Below are 20,466 nucleotides of genomic sequence, written 5' to 3'. Positions count from 1 at the left end.
TATTTAATATATTTAATGTCCGAAGTGCCCTGTAAACCTGGAATGTCTGATCTGTAAATCAAGAATTCTTTGCTTTAATCACTGCAGTAACATAGAATAATTATGAACTATTACTTCTGAAGGAATATAAAAATATATTAAAAGCTATTAAAGGAATGAAAAAAGCAAACAGTGCTGAAAATCTGTCATTCTTATTTATTTATTAGTTATGTAGGTGCTCAGCGAATACCTGCTGTTACCATGCTGATTCCTTCCAATTACATTTTGCAATATGTTTTGTTTTTAGGGGAAATCAAAGACTGAATTGGAAGTAGAACAAATCTGCAACAGGATGTTATTGAACCAGAAATAAAGCTTTCTTAACAGGAATTCCTTGAAGAAGCACTTCTATAAATACTAAAGCCATAACTGGAGACATGAATGCAAAATGAGACAAAAGTTGGTGGCAGAATGGCCAGGCAGCAGAATTATAGTCCCAGCTCTTCAATAACCTTAGTTTGAGACTGCTGAACAAAGAACAAAGTCTTAAATGATTCAGTATATGAGAAACTATGTGAATTTTTAATGCAGATTATTTAAAATGTTCTGTCTCACATTTCACATCCTTTTTATAACCTCAAGATGTCTCCGTTTTGCAATGAAATCAGCAATATGATGTATGTCAAGACTTCTGTATGGAGAACTGAGGAAAAACCACAGAGAACATGAGATAATAAGGCATACACAGAGCAAAGAGTTCAGCAAAATCTGGTTGGTGCAGAGTTCCCTGTGGGCCTGGAAGATGGGTTCAGCTTGCAGACTGTTTTGCTTGTTCTGTACTTTTGTTTTCTATGTGTATTTCCCCCCCTTGATTTTCAGAATCTGAAGCAGAGTTCTGCTCTGGACCCTTTTGCTTCCACAAATCTCAACCAAGTTAGGGATGCAAGAATGAAGCAGATGTGAAAATGCCATCTCATTTCATTTTGCCTATAACTTACAACTTCGGATAACCTATATGTAGCTCCTTTCACTTTTTGACATTTCAGGAAGTATTTCCTTACTTGGCAATTTGAAAGCACATGAAAGGAGAGCCTTCTGTGTGATAGTTTTGCTAAGTTAGTTTCTTTCATTAGGAACATACTCAGGTGCAAATCTGAAACTCCAGCTGCAAGTCATAAACAATTGCTGTAAAGGGCTAGGTTCAGTGGGACTCTTGCAAGGGCTTACCTCAGAGAATGATATGGAAAGCCATGGCTTGCTCCTGTGTAGGAGAACTGAAGGTACATACCCTAACAACACAATTCTACCTTGTAACTTTGGCTTTATATTTCTTCTGAAAGTCATTCCCCATCTCTATTGTTGTAAATATTTCCTGCTGTTTCCATAAATGTTCAGCGTCTCTTTTACCTTTGCTAACACCTTAATGTTAATGTTCATGTCACAGCCTCCTAAACTTGAAGGAAAATAACATCAGAAGAGTTCTATGTCATCTAAGTGTTTACTATGTCATCAGATTGTGGAATACACTGTCCAAAAAGTTACTAAGGATCAAAGAATACCAAGATTAAAAAAATCTAAAACATTATGTTTGATCTATTGTGGCAAACCTCATGTACTATAGACTCCATATAATACTTCCTCCTCTTCAATCATTCACTTGGGTTACTCAAAAAGGACCAGGATAAAGGTGCTTAAATGGGCATCTGGTTCCAGATTTTGTCATATTCTCACATCTTCAAGAATTTTACCAGTGAAGACAGAATTTGTAACAGGCTGAAGTTAGCCTCCTTGCTCTGTCACTGGCTGAAAATAAGGCTTCTTTGGAATATGAGTTATATAGCATTTTAATCTTCCTGTACAAGCCATCTGTGTGCAGAGAAGCAGTAATGAAGTCGTAGAATCTTAAATGTATTTCAATTTTTTTTAAATTCCTAGAGAGATGTAAAATAAAGGTGCCAGATAGAGAATAAAAGATTTATGGGAGGATTCCCTGGGAGAATTGTGTAAAGCTGAAGAAAAAAAAAAAAAAAAAAGAAAGAAAAAAACCGAGGAGAAATCCTAAAGGCAAATAGGCAAATTATGGTTGAAGGGCAGTTTCTCCACAACATACCTGAGTATTTGGAAGGTGGGAATTTGAAAGATTGGTTGATACACAATCTTCTTCCCCAAAGAAAGTTTATATTTTTTTTAGCGCAGCAAAATGCATGTGTCCTCTTTTCACTGTCACTATGCATCTTTCATTCCCCCCAACCTCCTTCTCATATTGCCTGACATCCAGGCAGACATCCCAGTGCCTTCAAGTCCCAGTCCTTCTCTGCTGCTTTTCACTGTTAAGTAATATCCTAAACTAAGTAATATCCTTTAACTGCCAGCTGTGAAGCATTCAGAATGTATTGGTGCTAGTTTCAAGCTGTACACATACTGAATGATCAGTGTGCTAACTTTACCCTGCAACATTTGTAGATAACGCACATGAATTTTTCTTCTCTACATGGCCACTCATTTTCTCAAGATCTGTTGGCGCTCTTTCTCTGGTATCTTTTTCTGCCTTGGCCAATTGAAATCTATACAACTGTAAGGTTTTAGGCAACTGGCAGAGCAATCTAATCATACCAGCTTAGTCTTTATAGGAAAGTAGGCTGAAATATGAAAGTAAGAATTAAGTGATCAGAAATTATCAGAATTGAACCAGAAGAAATTTTGGGGGATCCCTATTTGTTATATAATTGTTTCTTTAACTTTCTGCATTTTTCTTGTAAGACCTATGATTACCCTAATCATCATTTTCCACAACTTTCCTGATTTTAACAGGTCTTTTCTGAATGCTGGTAATGTGAATTGGATACCATATTCTAGGTGTGATTTGGTATAATGGCTTGAATATTGCACTCCATCTTCTGGAATTACCCCCCCTTCTTTCATTACTGCTTAAAGGCTGAGAATGACATTGCAGGAAAAGATGAAAAAGTCTATATGCTTTATAATATAGTGATCCTTTTCTTGACAGAAAAGCCACCACTGGTATAGCCCTGGCTACATTAAGGCAGACATTATTCTATGTACATAAAGCAAACCAGCCTCTGCTTAAATTAGATAAAGACAGTGTCAATAGTAATCTCAACACAATATATCAAGTGCCACTGAAATTGCAAATCTAAAAGTATCTCAAGAGGATTTGGTAGCTCAGAATGTACCTATTGTATGCAAGGTGAGAAAAAGTTTCTATCTATCTCATTTTTAGATAAGGGAAAGATGCACAGAGACTTAAAATCCTTGACACAGCCCCAGTGTTTTGAGTCCATCTGTATAGGAGGAAGCTGTTCTGTTCCAGGTAGTTGCATAATCACATTGGTCTTACTTTCCATTTCAATGTTTACACAAATCCAGAGCAGAGACTACACTTTCAAAAATCTTGTGAGGAAGCAGAATAGCACCATATTTGTTTAATGTTCTCCTCTTTGTGAAAAAATTGGTATTTGCAGCCATTTCTTCATCAGAAAATACAGGTTGAGAAAAATGTGGGAAAACAATGTTTAAAGAGATCTGTTTATCAATCAATACATCTTAATAAATATTGCTATCTGAATGCTTTTGAAAAAGCATCTTCTTTTGCATATCACTCATTTTCATGTCAACATTCAGTTTTTTCCACCCACAGTTGAGAAATCCTGCTGTAATTTTTTTCGGAGCAGACAAGCAATATCCATTGTATTTAGACAGACAGAATCCATTTGTGAAAGGGAAAAAAAGGTAATGTACCACACCAGCATGGATGATAGGCATTTGTAGGATAAAATATTAATGATACAGAAATTGAGCTTTCTTTTTTTTTCAGCTGCTTGCAGAGTCACAAGATGAGACCCACACTAAAATAAATGAACAGAGACTAGAGTTTTAAATACACTTGGTTTGCCCTGCTTACTGTTACACACACAGAATTTGAATTCCCTCGAGGATCACTGATGAGAATCACTCTAAATTCTGACTCTGGTGTTTACCACAGTGCTCAAGACCAAAAAAATAATCGGAAAGAATAGAAAGGCTGGAACTGCTAAACTCAAAGCAACATTAATTTGCAAGCTGGATTTCAGTGTTCAGAACTAGTGCCCATGTATCATTCATTATTTTTGCTGGGTCACAGTGATTCGCGAAAAAAGATTACAGAGTAGGACTACCATAAAGCAGCTGCTAACAGTACAGAAGCAGCCCACAATTACTGTTATTTCTGCATCCAGTGAAAATCTAAGAACGACTTCTTAAAATTTCACCAGCTGCCCTTTTTCCCCCTTCGATCCATCAGCTTCCCTCAGTCCTACACTGTACTATGTGTGGGAATAATCCAGAGTAGAAAGAAGCCAGCTCTTTTAAAGATTCTTTTCTTCCCTTAGTTATTTTTAACAGGACTTGAATCAGTGGTCAATAACCAAAGTGTGAACAAGAAGTTCTTTCTACATATCTGTGCCTGAGCTTGCAAAAATGATGTAGGGATAATCAAAGCCTTGTAAAGGACATCAGCTTGCCTTAATGAGAGCATACTTGATTCTTCAAGCTGCAATGCAGAGCTCCCACTTGTTTTCAGTGAGCTGACTCACAGCCCTGCTGGCTGAAGCAGATCTAAAGATACACGAGCTAAACAGAAGGTTTGCCCAGCCGTGTCTAAAGGGTGAGTTGGGCAGGATATGTTAGCAATAAAGATCAGATGGGCTTCATTATAAATCTCAAATGCTTCTGTGTTAATGGGACACTCTGACGCCAGCTCAAGGATCACTCTACTCTGATGACTGTGTGGAGGCAATGCATTATCATGCAATTCTTCTTCCAGCACAATTCTCCTCTGGTGTTTCTCTGTTTTATTTCCTGACAAAGTAGATGCTGAACTTATGAATATTATGATCTGCTGTGTGTCTCATTGATAATATGGACTTCAGTGTATGCACTTGCTGCCCTTTACCCTAGAGATCCCACTGTATAGCTATCATTTGAGTCTCATTGATAATATGGACTTCAGTGTATGCACTTGCTGCCCTTTACCCTAGAGATCCCACTGTATAGCTATCATTTGATCTAATTTCCCCAAATCAGATTCAGTTTTGCACTTTCTCTGAGTGCACATGTGGCTCTTAGTGACAACAAAACCCATACATGTAACTCACAGGTTGATTTAGCTGCATTGGGGTGGTTGCACACTGAAGAGAAGAACCCACCACTGTCATGAGTAGCAATGGCTATCTTTTCTTTAAGAAGACTGTGGAAGAGGGGAAGGAAGTAGCACATCCCCATAAGGACCCCTGATGAAGCAGTCAACAAAGCTTATGTAGGCAAGACTTGGGCACTCCTAGCTGACTGGTTGAGAATCAGGGCAAGTGGCATAAAATAGACTTTAGTAGTCTGACGCTCTATTCTGGATAGTTCTAAAGCTAACTCAGGGTAGAAAAATCCCTGTCTTTATGTTGCTGATAAAGGACATATCCTTTCTTTTTCAGAAAACTCCTGAGGACTTTTTACTTCGTTTAATGCTCAGAATATTCAGTTTTATTACATTAGTGAATGTCTGGGGGTTTGATATACTCTTTGTCCAGAGTTGGGTAACCCAGGTTAAATACTCATTGCTTTTACTACCATTGACAATCTTTGCTGTTCCTCTTCTGCAGGAGTGCAAAAAGAAGCTCTTAGTATATATTCCCCAGAAACCCCTGAAAGAAACACATTCCTCATATCCAAGAAAATAAAAACTTAATGCCACTATTTTAATCATCCTTCTCAAAAGATTTCAGATCCCGTAAAAGGAAAATGTCTTCCTTATTCACTGTTCTTACTGCATTGTAAGCTTCCTTCTTCTCTTTTGCCCATAAAAAATCTTTTGAAGTTAGGGGCAGTTACTTCAGTCAGTGTCTAGCCTAGGCACACAGTTCATGCTTCATGAATTTCACATAATGAACTCCTCATTTTGTAGTGTGAACAGAGACCAAGCCACCTTTATGCCAAATGCACCTCTGGCTTCCCTCCTGCAGTTTTCAGTCCTCTATCTAGATGGGAAAGGATGTTTTTCCCAGTTAGCAGGAATGAATCACAGCACCCCAGCCCAGAATGCATGCAAAGATGCACATGCTGTCTTCTGTAATCCCTTGCTTACTGCTTCTCACCATTACATCCTCAGAGTTCAGGTAAACTTGCCCAAACACAGACACAAAAGTAATACTTGTTGCATTGTGCAAATAGTTTGTTATCCTCACCACTGCATTTCTAAAGAGCAAAAATTCAAGATATCAATTCCTGTTTGAACTTCCTCTTAAAGACATTCTGTAGACCCCATAAGGCAAATCCAGAATCTGAATTTATTTCATGAGTTACAGGTATTCATCCTTCATCATATCAGAAGAAAAAGTCAGTGTCTGGGGGAGAGATATGGATTTGGAGCTACATTATTCCAAAGGAATATATCTCACAGAAAAAAGGGAAGCAGCTAATCAGATTGCAAATAATACAAATAGGAGAGAGAATGTTATCAGCACTTCATCTCAGATAATCCATGCCCACACACACTCAGAATATTATTAGTCAACCCAACTGTGCAAAAGGAAGACTTCCGTATCTGTCAGGCAGCCACCTCTGGACAGCTTATAAGTGCCTTGCAGTTAACAGGCAATCACTCATAGACTAGCCCTGATCATTATCTCAAATACTTGAGAAATTATAGAATGATTAAAACAGTGAAAAATCCCATCACTCATTGCATTGACTCCCACATGTCTAATTCTTACATCTACTTCTGAACATTAAGCTTGCATGCTAAATTCCCCTTCTCTGGTTCATATTTATTTATCCTGTTGGGTTTTCTCATGGCTTTGCTTTCATCATATTTCATAGACCAACAGCACTCTTTCTAAAACGACAAAATATGGTGTCCTTTGGAGACAGCCATCATGCCTGCTGTTGTTGCATATGCTACCAAAATTTTTGGTAGCTAGTACTTCATTCTGGTTTTCAACAATTAAGTGGGTGATGTTGTACTCCCAATTATAAAAGCTTTTCAATCTGAAAAAAAGAACAAAATATAGGGCACCAAGCAGCTAAATTTAACCTCGAATAAAGAACCATTTATATAAACGTCCACTGATGCAGTTAGTGTACTTCAAACAATGGAATAATATCATTATATCACCTTTGTCTACCATTGGACTCTCTGCTTTCAATGACTTGTTCCAATTGTGTAAACAGCAGAATTTTACTAAACACAGATGTAGTGTTCCTTGCACAATGCATTTGTACGGACATTTCCCTTCCAGCCCAAAAAACCTCATGAATTGCTCTTCAGATTGCTGCCCTTTTAGTCCTTTTCCAGGGCCCTCATTATATCTTCTAATAAATCTGGGATTAGAAGCCTAATAGGAGAGTGAAAATGCTTGGCCACAGAATCTGAAATGTTGAATGTGAACAAATACATAATTTGAGTTCAGATATATTACAAAAATGTGCTTTTGGGGGGAGAGAAAAGGTAACATTGTCCCAGGAGGTTTTATGACAGATCATATATTCTCAGTCTGCAATACCCTATAATTAAAACTATCATTAGTGCTGCATGCTAATTTAACAGCAATGAGATCCTTGGCTTGGCCATGATCTATAAAAAACTTCTCGCTGTAGCGCCAGTAACATCTCTAGGACTATCTAGTTTGCATTCATCCTTATTTCAGAGTGCTGGCATAACTGCTTTTTATACAGTTGTACCAAAAAAGGCAAATCAACATAGGTAAGAACGGCACATCTAGCAGCACATTAATTACATTTTTCAAATGCAGAGCCAGATCATGGATCTATGAAGTCTTACAGCCATTGTTCCTGCTCAGGACTGTAGCTCAATGGGAAGCGCCACAGGCACATAGTACTGAGCCAAATGCTCCAGTCTACGGGTCAGCAGAATCTTCACTGGCAATACCTCCACCAAAATTAGCTATGCACCTTGTGGTATAGAGTAAAACAAAACCCACCAAACTAGTTATAATAACACTGTGGGGAAAGGGGAGTTGAAGAAAAAGATGACATACCAGAAAGTTTACACCAACTGGAATTATGTTTGGGGACAGTGCTGGACAGATGGCTTTTCGCTGACACTGACCACCGGGCTCTAGTTTCTGACAAATGGGCCTGCTGACTGCAGGATGAGGTTAAATGAGTTATTATAGTCTTTATTGGAGGACTGATACTAATTATGCTGCCTCAGAAAACAATCAATTCATGACCTGTAACTCTTTAGGAAATGCACATATCAATATCAGTTGTGAGCAGCATTCCCAACTCAAATGAATATTCTTTCAGAGCAGAACTGTTAAAGAGTTGAATCTTCCTTGGTTTTTACTAGACTAACATATGCATGGAAACTTACAGGGATTGCTTGTCTGAAAGCTTGTCTTTTTTCACCAGTGGTATCAGTTGCTTAGATGAAAGATTTTATCTTCCATGGAAAACCTCCTCACAGAGGATTACAAATTATTCCTGTAATTAGAGTAAACTGAAACACAGCAATGCAATCTAAAGAAATAATTCAGGACACACCAAATTAATCTGCAGTTTTGTGGAGGAGGATTCCAAAATAGGTTCTTCTATTTTTAGAGAAGACATGAGTGCATCTTACCAAGATTTGAATAGAGTTCATGGACAAAAAAATGGAACACCAACTACTGTGTAATTTGCTGAATGAATTTTTGCTAGTACCAAAAACTACATTATGGGGATTATTTGTTTTCCTGAAAAGAAGCAAACGATGTTTTGCTACTGAAGCTGAGGATCACATCTTCAGCATAATAAATCAGGGAAGTCTGGAGAAGACAGGAGAAGCCATCTGGGGATCCTTTACCAAATGCCTATTAAGTATTACTGTATTTTTAAAGGCCAACTGGCTTTTCATTCTTCTGTTAAATGTTACATTTATATGAGTCCTTTGTTTGAAAGCATAGTCAGTAAAGAGGTGTGTGCTGTATAGACGCATTAAAGACATCCTTTGTGTCAGTGCAATTTAAGTCTGATTCCCACCTGTTTTGTCCTTTGTAAACTATCATCATCGCTCCTCTCCCTGAGGTAAACTAGGTCATGACATTCTGATCAGCCTCTTTCTATACCAGGGAACAACATGTGATATCATTATCCAAATGTTTAAACTTTGATAATTGTCGTGGTTTGAGCCCTGGCGGTAACTCAGCAGCATGCAGTCATTCACTCCCCATCCATTCTGGGTGGGATGGGAAGGAGAATCAAAAGAATGTAAACCCCATGGGTTGAGATAAGAACAGTCCAATAACTAAAGTACAATATAAGACTACTCGTAGTGTGCTAGGGCCACTTTCTGTTATATCATCTTACCTGGATTCCAAATTTTAGGGGAAGTACAGGATAGAAGCTCTGCCATGTGATGAAATCTCTATAAGCAGTCTATGTAATTTTCATCTTAGATAAGTGCTTTTCTATCTTGCAAGAAGGAAACAACATGCTTGAATTGCTTTACAGAACTTGGCTGTGAAATTTTAAAATAAATAATAATTAGAAAGACACTATAGATGTGCCAACTATTTGTGCTTCTGTAGTGTCAATATCAATATATACTGATAGTTTTATGTATTACTGCTTTGTATTGATTTGGTCATTCAGTTTCTCAAACAAAGCATGCATTCAAAATTTTAGGATTGACAGGTTTTGACTGCGTGCTATCTAGGACTTCAGAATTAATGAAGTATGCTCTCTCTACATACTTATGTACTAAATGAAAGAGACTATCAGTACTTCAGGAGGGCTTATATGTTGTAGAAGATAATGCTATATTATTTCCAAGAGCAGCTCTTTCAAATTATGTCCATTGATAATGCTTACTTTATGAACTTCTGGAAAAATGTACTTTCTTTTTTTTTTTTTTTCATTTTTCTCTCAAGGGTTTGTGTAAGATACATGTCAAAGAAAAAATTGCTAACTTACAGATGAAATAACATGTTTAATATTTTTTCAGTTGTGCTCCTCATGCCCCCGTCTTCAAGCTTTAAACTACTCCAGTGGCATATAGTTTCATTACCGATATTGGTATAAGTTTTCTCTGCAAGACCCTGTATTTATTTGGAGAGTTCCCTACTGCTGCCTTAATTACTGATCCCTTACTCTAGAGAAAAAAAAGTAGAGCACATTGTATGAGGCTTTATGCAGGGATATTGCAACATCAGCACTTACAACTGTAAAGTGGCATATTGAATAACGTTCTGCAGCAAATATGGCTGATCCAGACTCTTAACTTTATAACCTTGACTTCTTTACCTCTTTTCTCTGTAACCTTACCTCATTTTTAAGTGGTCCCACTCTTTCCTGAAACTTTATTTTTTCATTGCTTTGAAACTCAATATTCTTGGTTTCCTGCAACAAGGCAGTTCAGTGTCTCTGGGACCAAGGGAACTATAGTTGAAATATCCAGACACTAGGGGACAAGCAAAAGGCAAAGAACCTGAGGATTTGGCCAGAATATGTCATAATGTTACCATTTTTCTCAGCACACCCTTGAAAGAGGTTATTGCAAGGAAACCACACCTTTGCTTGAAAAAAAGAAAAGAAATGGATGTGCCTAAAATGAAAAAAAATAAAACCAACCCCAAAATGTTCCAATGACATCTGTACACCTGTCTTCCAAATGCTTCAATATCCTCCCTATTATTATATGAGACAGCTGGCAAGTTTCTCTATCCACACTGAATTTTGCCTTCTGGTGTAACTCACATTGGTGCTCTGAATTCAAGCAGGAGCCTGAATAAATTTCTGTGCCTTCCTCCCACACAGAGATTTGACTAACTTGCAGATACATGTTGAGTGCTATGTTCTCTTCACAGTGATTCTCATCTCCAGTAACAGCATACAACTTTGATCACTTGGGAATTAAATTTACTGACATACTTAAACATTGCTTTTTGTGTATAGTTTAAATTGCCAATAAAGAGTATAATTCCAAAGATATAGTTTTGCAGTGTGTTAAAGGATACGTATCAGGGTACATTTTGAGAGGGACTGATTTCTTATCCATCTTTTCTCCTAGCATACAGGCGAATTTTTATTCCCAGGCAGATGTGCAGTTTGTACCTATAACAAACCTGCAGCATGCAGAAACAGTGCTGGGAGGGAGGGAAGGGGGCATGAGCAAGAAAATTGGCTTGGTTCCTTTGGGTTGTGATTAGAAAGTTATATTTTGAGACAGACGCTCTTGGATGTTGGTATTGCTTTGCCATCTGCGTAATTTAGAGACTCTTGCATAACAGTCTGCGCTCAGTACATCCAGAATCCGTCTTGTAGTTTCCTCAGTTGCATTCATGTCAGAAATAAAAGCAGTATTTTAAAAAAGAAGACCAAGAACTTAAATCTGATGGCCCTGCTACACTAACACCAGGTTATTGCCTTCTCTGTAAATCAGAAATCACTGGAGGAAAATCATGGCTGTTTTCAAATTCTAATTTTTTACCTCTTGAATAAACATATACAAGTTTCACCTAAGAAGAATGTCCCTAGGTGGTAAATATTTAATTTCAGCTCAATTTTATCTTCTCTATGACATATTGCCGTGTGACTGAAAGTGATTTCTGTCCAGTCAGAAGGCAGAAATGTATTATCTAAAAAGAAAGTGGAGCATGTTTTGTGGAATGCAGTGACACAGTATTAAAATGACATTTATTTTGGACCATGACTAAACAGTTTTGGCATTCAGGTATTTCTGGGTATATAAGGAGCAACCTTATCATGAGCTTGGACACGTGACAGTTTAGAAAATAGTTATTTTTCTTATAAGAGGATGTGTTGCACTGCACAGAGTATTAGTTATTGCATTAATATCACTACTAAATCTAGCAAAATCTTACTGATTCTTTTTTTAATAAAAATGATAACAAACTGGGCCAGCTACTTGACATACTCCATTCTCTTGGAATATAAAAGCAGGAATATAAAATATATAAAAATATATTACTCATAAGGTCAGAGAACTTTGTCTAAGAAACTTCCTCTGGGTTTCAAATCCACACATTAGTTCATCAGATTCCATGTAAAGAAATCATGGCGCTAACTTACACCTGATGATATCACTCTGTAAGTATATAGGTTACAGGGATAATACCTGTTGTTAATAAGCAAATAAGCTGCTAGGGAAGAAGATCTGAGAAGAAGGGAGTATTGAATAGTGTGACTAAGACATGTCATTCAACAAAAGTAGAATGCATGTCGTTTTTCAAGAAAAACACATTCATATAACCCAGAAGTTTGAAATTACTAAAATTTATGAGCAGTTAAACATCTGTGGCACATTTTGCATCCCACAAGTGCCTACAAGGTCAATGATCATTGCACTTACAGAGAAGAAATCAACCTAGAGAGTCTTCTGTCTGAATGCTTTTCAGAAATGGTTTAGATTTTTAAAGCCTGTTATTTTTCAACTCAGTGATTCTTCTAAATTTGAGAAACACAGCATGAACAAGCACAGTCCTGCATGGGAGTGTGGATTGGTGTTTATGACTTGAGGAGGATTGATAGCTTTACTTGGTAAACAGGTTTTCAGACTTGTTTCACAAAGAATTGCTAAGGGTGTAAAGGAAATATCTGATGCCTTCTGAGTTCCCTTTACAAGATTATAACAGAAATGTTTAAAAAGAAGCTTTTAACTTTTCCATGGGGAGTTCATCTTTTCACTGTCCACTTCTTGTTTTCTAAGACATCTAAGGCTGCCACATTACATGGCTGTGCCAGGGTACATGCCTACCTCTTAGTTTAGCTCAGCAGGGTACACAGGGAGACCATGACAAAGCAGGAGACTGAATTATTTTTTGTAGATCTCCTTTGACAAGATAAAGTTGCAGTTACTGATTTTAGAGTAGTTAAAGAGAAAGAATGTTTATCCCCTTTTACAAAGCAATCAGTTGAAGGGTTCATGTTAAAGTTGGTGACTACTGGGAAAGGCTGCTGGGGATTTTTTTGCTGCACACAGCCACAGATTGCTTTAGATCTTCTTTAAGAACACAGGACTCTTACAAAACTTGACAGAAAATAAACAACAACTTTATCTATCCAGTGGACCTAATCTGGACAACCTGTGCCACAAGTAACGTGTATCTTCAAACCAAAGCATGAAGCTTAGTCAAAGCATTAGAAGTTTCACAAACCACTCCTTTTTCATTAGCAGAAATCTCTTCTTCAGCATAGGAAGAAAGTAGATGTTCTTTTCAGAAAAAAGAAAAAAAAAAAAAGGAAAAAAGAAGAAAGAAACCCATAAAAAACCAGCAAAAGACTTGAAAACTGTGGGACAGTCTACTATAAAGAATATCTGCTTGAAATAGTCCCATCATTTTATGGTCATTGTTATGTCTTTCACTACCCAAGTATTGATGAATTACCTTATTTTGATGGAAGAGAAGGATCCATAAAACATTAAGACACATTCTTGAAGTTATAAACTGACGTTTCTCAGATTAGGAAGAACAAATGTAGGCTCTGAGATAACAAACTAAGACGTCATTACAGATGTTCCTTGCTAATAGGAGTAATATAGAGGTGAGTGCCTCACAACACTTGAAGAGCAGCTCTGCAGGGCAATTGAACCCTTTGACCATTGGTGAATTTAATCATCCGATCAAAGACTGGTTTGAGTTGGAAGGACCTTTAAAGGTCATCTTGTCCAACCTCCCTGTACTTGACATCTTCAACCAGACTAGATTGCTCAAAGCTCCTTCCATTCAAAGCTGACCTTGAATGTTTCCAGGGATGGGCTATCTACAACCTTTCTAGGCAACCTGATCTGGCTTTTTATCCCCTTCACTGTATAAAATTTCCTCTTTATATCTAGTCTGAATCTACCCCTTGTCCTATTGCTACAGGCCTCACTAAAAAGTCTATAATCTTTCTTATAAGCCCCCTTTAAGCATTGAAAGACCTGAATAAGGTCTCCTTGGAGCCTTCTCTACTCCAGGCTGAACAGCCCCAACTCCTGCAGTCCCAGAGCTTTCACAGATTAAGGTTAGTGAAAAGCACCACAAAATCTTATCTGCACAGATACAGAAGACCTTGCTCTCAAAGTAGTAGAAGATCACAAATTCTTATTCACACAAAAACTGTACAAGGATTTCCCAAGCATTGTTTAAAGTGCCTTTCATATTCTTGAAGTGCAAAAATGTAGGAGTTTATTCATATCGTCCAAGAAGCAGATTGCTTGCAACTGGAAACTTGCTTACATACTAGGTTCACAAGGAGCTTCTGCAGACTTTCAGAGGAGGAGTTACCACAGTTGATGGACACACATCCAGTAGAGATACAATCATAGATCATAGCCCAGTGAAGGGCCATGAAGATGATCCGAGGGCTGGAGCACCTCTTATGAAAAACAGGTTGAGAGAGTTGGGTTTGCTCAACCCGGAGAAGACTCCAGGGAGACCTTAGAACAGTTTCTAGTGCCTAAAGGGCGCCTAGAAGAAATCTGGAGTGGGACTTTTACAAGGGCATGTGGTGTCAGGACAAGGGGGAATGGCTTTGAGCTGAAAGAGGATAGATTTAGATTGGATATTGGGAAAGGGGGTGGTGAGACACTGAAAGTGGTTGCACTGAGAAGTCATGGATGTCCCAGCCCCAAGGCCAGGCTGATTCCCCAGGATTCACCACGGAATTGAACTGGACTGCAGATAAATAAGTACTAAAGCTGGTCCAGCTCTTCCTCCCGCAGCCGTCGCCCATTTTCTACATGACAAATGCCCTTAATGGACCCTCCTGTTTACACCCAACTTTGTCCACCCATTTGTCTTTTCGTCATAGCTGTTCAAATCTGCTAGGACTGTCAGCCATTTCTGCCTAAGCATCTGTAGCCCTACAGAGACCAAAAGGCTTTTGAATGAAAACACTACTATGTGGAAGCAGCATTATTAGAATGCAAGCTAGGATTCTCAGCCTGTTTAGTGGATAAAAGTCTAGCTAATGTGTTGTGATAGACTAGAACTAGGAGGGTTTCAGACGCACCTATTTTTAAACTTGGTAAGTCCCTTCAGAAGAAAAGACTTGCTTTCTCAGCTCAGAGGCATTCTGAGCCTTTCCGCAACCTAGAAAGTGCCTTTTCCTTCCCCTCTGAGGCATACCTGCTTCCTCCTGCTCTCAGCTGTTTCTCTGCATGCACCAAAACCCCTCAGAAATATGCAGCAGCTCTTCTCCCTGATTTATGCTGCTTCATAGCTCTTTCCCACAGCAGGTTTATTTCCTCTCCAAGGTACTGCCATCCTGTCTGAAAGCAGTGTGAGAGAACCAAGGACCTAAAAAAACCCAAGACCAAACCCCATATTCTTTATGTTATACCCTTATTTACTGTAGAAATTCAGATGTATATTTATTTAGCTGTTTTCCTTTTAAAACCATTCCCCCCCCCCACCCTGTTTGTACAGACTTTTCTCTTAGGACAGTAAAAATGAAATAAACTCTCCTCACTCTGTTTAATCCCTTATCTAAGAGTGTTTCTGTAGGTGGCCCATAAGTTTTAACAATGCATTTTCCTGTTTGGCAGGTGAAGAGGAATTTGATCTACCTTCATTTGTAGTGTTAGATAAATACTTTTATGCCAGCATACAAAAATACTGTGTTCTCTTAACAACTGCCTCTGTTAAACACAATTCACAGGCAATAAATAAAAGGCTGTATTGTTGTATGGCTAACATTTCAGCTGACTTTTACATCTGCCGCATTATGTTCTCCTCTATCTAACTGTAATGTTCGTATCACGGTTAAACCATGATTAGCAAGTGCACTGCATGCAACTTCTTTTAGAGCTCCACTTTTTCTCCACAGAAGTGGGAAATAGTGTCAGTTCTGACACTCTACATCACAACTGCTGTGTGAGGCACCCACAGCGCACCACTTGTTTGGATCTAGAATATCTTTTCCTTGGTGTCAGATTATGGTTCTTTGCTCAACTAAAATTCTTACAAATTTGTAATAAACTGGTTTTATATGTTGGTTTTTGCTTCTTATAAGAATTGACTATAGACCCTACTGATGTTTTTCATACAATATTTAGCCATTCAAAGAAATAAATTCAGACTGAAATCCAGGAGGAATGATGCCATTCATGTTCAAAACAAATGAGGATAATTAAGTTCAATAAAAAGACAACTGTGAAGAGTAAGGAAATTTTCTTTTGCTGAGAAATAGAGACATCTGCCAGGTGCCACTGAGCAAAGTGAGGCAACAGCAGCTTCCAGTGACAGTACCAGACAACAACCAATAGAGACGGCTTCAAGCAAGCACTGCAAATCTTATGCCGGAAGCAATGTCTGATAATAAAAAAAACAAGAATACTGAAATTAGAATTAGTAATTCAAGCACACAAGAACCTAATGCTTGTAGAACAAACAAAGTCCAAGAACATCTGGCTTGCTTTCTATCTCCCATTTTCCTGTCAGTTTCTCTTTAAAGTCTCTGTATTTCAAACTATCTTTCAGAAAAAGGGGAGGGAGTAGGTAAGGGCTGATGAAAAGAACTGAGATGACTGTCTTGGATATAGAACTTTTTCTTGATCCTGTCATCATCAAATAGAATTCTGATGGCTGCTGGGCTCGTAGCTGCCAGCAACTCCTGTGTAACACGAAGTCCAGTCTAAAATTGAGAGGGTCTAACCAGTCTAGAAATGTCATTGCTTCACTGCAATCAGTTGACAGGGTACACCTGACAGGGTACACCTGACAGGGTACAACATCAGTTGACGGTGACACTGTTTTTGCAGATTATAATCAGATTTGTCACAGTATCTCTTTACTTGTGCTGGATTTTTCAAGGTCCATGGTTTATCTGCAGCAGGTGCTGTACAAATATATAAGAAAGTAGTAGTTTAGTTTAAAAATAAACACAGTTTAGTTTAAAAATAAACACATTTAAAAAGTAGCTTATTTTCATCACCAGAAATGGGTCAGGCCAACACTAATTAAAGTTTCTGAAAAGCAGTGTTTTCTCTGGTCCTTGCCTTTCTGGCATTTGTGAGCAAGAGGAAGCTCAGACTACATAACTGTCATCACACTCTTCTTTTCATAGTTTTGATTTTAGTATGTTTGTTATGTTTAGTATGTTTAGTATGTTGCTTTGAAATATTCTTTGCTTAATTATAAAATGAATAGTAGCACTAAAACCAACAGTATCACTGATTGTTTGTTTTGTTTTGTTGCCCCTACATAATCTGTAATCACCGTTTTTGCAGATTATAATCAGATTTGTCATAGTATCTGTTTACTTGTGCTGGATTTGTCAAGGTCCAAGGTTTATCTGCAGCAGATGCTGTACAAACATATAAGAAAGAGTGAATTCATAGGTAATACTCTAGCTGAATGTGAGAAAGCACAGAAACTAATTTTTTACCTCTCAATGGTGAGATGCTTCCCATCTTAGAATTACAGAATGGTTTGGGTTGGAAGGGACCTTCAAAGGTATCTAGTCCTACCCCCCTGCAATTGGCAGGGACATCTTCAACTAGATCAGGTTGCCCAGAACCATATCCAGCCTGTTCTTGAATGTCTCCAGGGATGGCGCATCCACCTCCTCTCTGGGCAACCTGTTCCAGTATTTTATCACCCTCGTTGTAAAGACTTTCTTCCTCATATCCAGCCTGAATCTCCTCTCTTTTAGTCTAAAACATTACCCCTCATTCTATCACAACAGGTCCTGCTAAAAAGTCTTTTCCTATCTCTTTTACAGGCCCCTTTTAAGTACTAAAAGGCCGCAATAAAGTCTCCCCAAAGTTTTCTCTTCTCCAGTCTGAACAAACCCGACTTTTTCAGCCTTTCCTCACAGGAGATGTGCTCTAGCCTTCTGATATGATATACACATTTGGGTTTTTCGTCATGTTTCAAACTGAAGCCTAAGCGACACACTCTTGAAAGCACTAGTGAATAGGTATGGATTTAATTTGTGTTTGGAATTAAGCATAATCTTAAGCATTGTACTATACACTAGAGATCTCTTACAGCTCTCCAACTATCTCTGTGCTACGTGTCTTTACATGGCCAGCCCTGCTGCGGTGGGGCCCAATATGGGCTTGACTGCAAGACTGAATACTGAGCAGAGCTGCCTGCACATAGCCAACCCTGTAACATCCAGACTATTACAGGTCATGGAACCTGCTCCCTGTGCATTAAATACTGCAGTTTACAGGGACATGTATATTGCCTTTGGAAGTAGACATGTGCCGTTTCTGTTTGTGAAAATCTCTGAAATTATTTCAAGTTCTGCTCATCCTTCATGTTCAGCAAGAGATGCTCCTCCCCCCTGGAAGACATTCACCATGAAAGCTTCCACTTCCCATTTCTCCTTCATCACCTCTCATTGTCTTCTGCAACAGCTAACAGAATGGCACTGTATTCTGTGTCATTCTGAGCTACTGGACTATACAGTAAAGGGTTCTTAGCAGGGCTGAAATGGGCACCCTGAAATGTTGGCTTCTGATAGTCTTGGACATGGCATGCTTCCAGTGGTAGGGCTGTAAAGGCTGCAGAGAAAGGCTGGTACCTGTACTTTTGTACCTGTTCAACATCTTTGTCGGTGACATGGACAGTGGGATTGAGTGCACCCTCAGCAAGTTTGCTGATAACACCAAGCTATGTGGTTCAGTAGATATGCTAGAAGGACCTTGACATGCTTGTGAGGTGGGCTGATGCCAGCCTTATGAAGTTTAACCATGACAAGTGCAAGGTCCTACACAGGGGTCAGAGCAATCCCAGGCACAGCTACAGGCTGGGCAGAGAAGAGATTCAGAGCAGCCCTGAGGAGAAGGACTTGGGGGTGTTGGTCAGTGAGAAACCGAACATGAGCCAGCTTCAGTGTGCACTCGCCACCCAGAAAGCCAACCGTATCCTGGGCTGCATCAAAGAGAGCGTGACCAGCAGGTCAAAGGAGGTGATCCTGCCCCTCTACTCTGCTCTTGTGAGACCTCACCTGAAGTATTGTGTGCAGTTCTGGTGTCCTTGACATAAGAAGGACATGGAACTGTTGGAACAAGTCCAGAGGAGGGCCACGAGGATGATCAGGGGACTGGAGCACCTCTCGAATGAAGATAGGCTGAGAAAGTTGGGGCTGTTCAGCCTGGAGAAGAGAAGGCTGCATGGAGACCTCATAGCAGCCTTCCAGTATCTGAAGGGGGCCTATAGGGATGCTGGGGAGGGACTCTTCCTTAGGGACTATAGTAACAGTAGGGATAAGGTGTAACAGATTAAAACTTAAACAGGGGAGGTTTAGATTGGATATAAAGAAGTTCTTTATTGTGAGGGTGGTGAGGTACTGGAATCGGTTGCCCAGGGAAGTTGTGAATGCTCCATCCCTGGCAGCATTCAAGGTCAAGGTGAACAGAGCCTTGGGTGACATGGCGTCCCTGCCCAAGGCAGGGAGGATGGAACTAGATGATCTTAAGGTCCTTTCCAACCCTAACTATTCTACGATTCTACTGATTTACGGAACAGAGCTTTGTAACTCACAAACAGTTATAAAGCAGGTAGGTTTATTGTGGCACCAGGTGTGAGGGGGATTGCTCCTCCTAACTCGCACACCGAGAGCTCAACAAGCTGGATATATATTATACACAAACATACATATTCATTAGGTTCCCGAGAGTTCAGTGGGGACATTATAATCAGTTTAGGTACTTATTATCATAAGTCTCCTCCCTTTTGGCGCTTGCACACTGCCCTCTGATGGTCGTGGGCTGGGGTCTTCAAGATGAAGTAAGCAGTCTGCCTCACGGTGCACTTTTCACCCTTGGCACAGTTTCCCCAGCTGGCAACCTCAAGTCTTATAGAAACTAGTTGAAACAAATTCTTGTCAGACATTCATCTCCCTGAGGGGAAAAGGTCTCTGATTTTAAACAATGTGTTTCAGCTACCTATTCTATTCTGGGTTGCAGTTTATCTAGCAAGAACAAGAACATACCTGTTCTCTATTCTAAGTTAGGACAATGTATATTTAGAAGAAAACTTAACTCTTTCCTTAGTCCATTACTATTCCTCGCATCACTATGATTCTACAATTCTCCAGGGCTGAGCTACCTCCAGCCCTTGGAAAGATGGAGCCAGGAACTGTATGATCTGAATTAGACTCAGTTTTCCCCTTGGATTTACAATTCATTTGCATGTATGTCAGCACAGAAGGATGAAGCTCTGATGAAACCTATTCATATATCACATATCAGACTATGAACCATTGCTTCATCAGATCCTTTCCCAATTGGCTGGCAGGTGCTTGTGTTTGCAGCTTGCTTTGCCTAAGAGCCCAGAAGTTTGGAGGGACTATGTCAACAGACCTGTGGCCAGGTGTAACTATGTAGGAGGATGCACTTAACGGATGAATGAGACAGAAACCTGCAGCACTCACCTATTTCCTCAGATTACACCTTCACTTTTTTTTTTCTTTTCAGAATGGCTGACAGCATTATCCCCATCTCTAGGAAAAATCACTTTTGCTGAATTTCTGCCAGTT

This window comes from Lathamus discolor, chromosome Z, assembly GCF_037157495.1.
Source record: "Lathamus discolor isolate bLatDis1 chromosome Z, bLatDis1.hap1, whole genome shotgun sequence".
In the NCBI taxonomy this organism is placed as follows: domain Eukaryota; kingdom Metazoa; phylum Chordata; class Aves; order Psittaciformes; family Psittacidae; genus Lathamus; species Lathamus discolor.
Note: the sequence above shows the minus strand (reverse complement) of the source record.